We start from the raw sequence: 3,405 nt of genomic DNA on the forward strand, positions 1-3,405 counted from the left end.
CAAGTGCAGACTGTGTGAAGTAACATTGTTTATTGTAACTACAGGGGCAGGCAAACGACAGGTCAAGGCAGACAGGGGTCGATAATCCAGAGCAGAGGCCAAGGTACCGGACGGCAGGCAGGGTCAGGGTCAGAGACAGGCAGTGGTCAAGCGGGCGGGTACAGGGTCAGTACAGGCAAAAGTCAAAAACCAGGAGGACGAGAAGAAGAGAGACTAGGGAAAACCAGGAGTTGAGAAAAACCGCTGGTAGGCTTGAATAAACAAGACGAACTGGCAACAGACAGACAGAAAACTCAGGTATAAATACACAGGTGATAATGAGGAAGATGGGCGACACCTGGAGTTGGGTGGAGACAAGTACAAGGACAGGTGAACCAGATCAGGGCTTGACATAGGGTGTATTGACCTGAACCTTATGACCTAGTGGGTATTGATCTGAATCATCTAGTCTAGTGGGTATTGACCTGAACCTTCTAGTCTAGTGGGTATTGACCTGAACCTTCTGGTCTAGTGGGTATTGACCTGAACCTTCTGGTCTAGTGGGTATTGACCTGAACCTTCTGGTCTAGTGGGTATTGACCTGAACCTTCTGGTCTAGTGGGTATTGACCTGAACCTTCTGGTCTAGTGGGTATTGACCTGAACCTTCTAGTCTAGTGGGTATTGACCTGAACCTTCTAGTCTAGTGGGTATTGACCTGAACCTTCTAGTCTAGTGGGTATTGACCTGAACCTTCTGGTCTAGTGGGTATTGACCTGAACCTTCTGGTCTAGTGGGTATTGACCTGAACATTCTAGTCTAGTGGGTATTGACCTGAACCTTCTGGTCTAGTGGGTATTGACCTGAACCTTCTGGTCTAGTGGGTATTGACCTGAACATTCTAGTTTAGTGGGTATTGACCTGAACCTTCTAGTCTAGTGGGTATTGACCTGAACCTTCTAGTCTAGTGGGTATTGACCTGAACATTCTAGTTTAGTGGGTATTGACCTGAACCTTCTAGTCTAGTGGGTATTGACCTGAACCTTCTGGTCTAGTGGGTATTGACCTGAACCTTCTGATCTAGTGGGTATTGACCTGAACCTTCTAGTCTAGTGGGTATTGACCTGAACCTTCTGGTCTAGTGAGTATTGACCTGAACATTCTAGTTTAGTGGGTATTGACCTGAACCTTCTAGTCTAGTGGGTATTGACCTGGACCTTCTACTCTAGTGGGTATTGACCTGAACATTCTAGTTTAGTGGGTATTGACCTGAACCTTCTAGTCTATTGGGTATTGAACTGAACCTTCTGGTCTAGTGGGTATTGACCTGAACCTTCTAGTCTAGTGGGTATTGACCTGAACCTTCTAGTTTAGTGGGGTTTGACCTGAACATTCTAGTTTAGTGGGGTTTGACCTGAACATTCTAGTTTAGTGGGTATTAACCTGAACATTCTAGTTTAGTGGGGTTTGACCTGAACATTCTAGTTTAGTGGGGTTTGACCAGAACATTCTAGTTTAGTGGGGTTTGACCTGAACATTCTAGTTTAGTGGGGTTTGACCTGAACCTTCTAGTTTAGTGGGGTATGACCTGAACATTATAGTTTAGTGGGGTTTGACCTGAACCTTCTACTTTAGTGGGGTTTGACCTGAACATTCTAGTTTAGTGGGGTTTGACCAGAACATTCTAGTTTAGTGGGGTTTGACCTGAACATTCTAGTTTAGTGGGGTTTGACCTGAACATTTTAGTCTAGTGGGTATTGACCTGAACCTTCTAGTCTAGTGGGTATTGACCTGAACCTTCTGGTCTAGTGGGCATTGACCTGAACCTGGTCTAGTGGGTATTGACCTGAACCTTCTAGTCTAGTGGGTATTGACCTGAACCTTCTAGTTTAGTGGGGTTTGACCTGAACATTCTAGTTTAGTGGGGTTTGACCTGAACATTCTAGTTTAGTGGGTATTGACCTGAACATTCTAGTTTAGTGGGGTTTGACCTGAACATTCTAGTTTAGTGGGGTTTGACCAGAACATTCTAGTTTAGTGGGGTTTGACCTGAACATTCTAGTTTAGTGGGGTTTGACCAGAACATTCTAGTTTAGTGGGGTTTGACCTGAACATTCTAGTTTAGTGGGGTTTGACCAGAACATTCTAGTTTAGTGGGGTTTGACCTGAACATTCTAGTTTAGTGGGGTTTGACCAGAACATTCTAGTTTAGTGGGGTTTGACCAGAACATTCTAGTTTAGTGGGGTTTGACATGAACCTTGTAGTCGGGTTTTTTTTTTCTTCCAGACTATAAGATCGGAGACAGGGTTGTTCAGATAATAGACTGAGTCATTCAGATAAAATGTCCAGTACATTCTCGTACATGGTCCGATTTGTGTATATTCTGGTCTCTAATTCCCTGACATTTTTTTTTATCTAACCAGTATTTACACATGATAGTCTCCATGACGTAACCTGTTTTAAGAGGGAGGTTGTAGATTGATGCATATTATACCACAAAAGCCCAGATAAAGGAATAAATAACAACAGCAACATAAAAACTATGAATGGGGTTGTTTGTTATCCTTTTATTGCAGGCCCGGTAAATAAACTCCTATCCCTGCTGTCGCACCATACTTGATATGGGTGGGAGTCTATGCCGTTCCATGTCGGGTAGTTCTAATGGCCTGCCATCGAGTGGGAAAGGAGTCAGAATATGTTGGAAAGTTGGAGGGGTTGAGAGAGGCATAGAGAGAGGAGAGTGGAAAGCTTCCTTCTCCCCCTTGGCTACATTAATGTAATATATTCTATATACAGTATATTTAGTAACAGTACTCCCATTCTAATCACATCCTTGTTGGGCTAAATTGGATTAAGGAACGCTGGGAAGGTTCGAGTGTGTTTATCCAAAGAGGGAGGACGGTAGTCTACGGTGTGTGTAATGTGCCTAAGCAACACTGTGTGTGTGTGTGTGCGCGTGTGTGTGTGTGTGTGTGCATTCTCTGACCTGGTCACCCCACTGTGTTGATGTTGGGGTGATACTGTAATGACCTACCAGATATAAAATTCTCACATCAGAATTAGACGTTCATCCATGTTTCTCAAATTTCAAAGTTGTTCCAAACATTGCATTTCAAAGTGTTTAAGTGTGGTTGAGGTAAGGGTTAAGGTTTGGGATAGGCTTTAAACAAAAATATAAAAAGCTACTTTTTATCACTGGACACAAACTTGCAACCTTTGGAATCTGAAGCACATGGAATCAGAGGCAGATGGAATCAGAGGCAGATGGAATCAGATGCAGATGGAATCATAGGCAGATGGAATCAGAGGCGGATGGAATCAGAGGCGGATGGAATCAGAGGCGGATGGAATCAGAGGCGGATGGAATCAGAGGCGGATGGAATCAGAGGCGGATGGAATCAGAGGCAGATGGAATCAGAGGCAGAT

Source organism: Salvelinus namaycush, unplaced genomic scaffold (assembly GCF_016432855.1).
Source record: "Salvelinus namaycush isolate Seneca unplaced genomic scaffold, SaNama_1.0 Scaffold585, whole genome shotgun sequence".
Classification (NCBI taxonomy): Eukaryota; Metazoa; Chordata; class Actinopteri; order Salmoniformes; family Salmonidae; genus Salvelinus; species Salvelinus namaycush.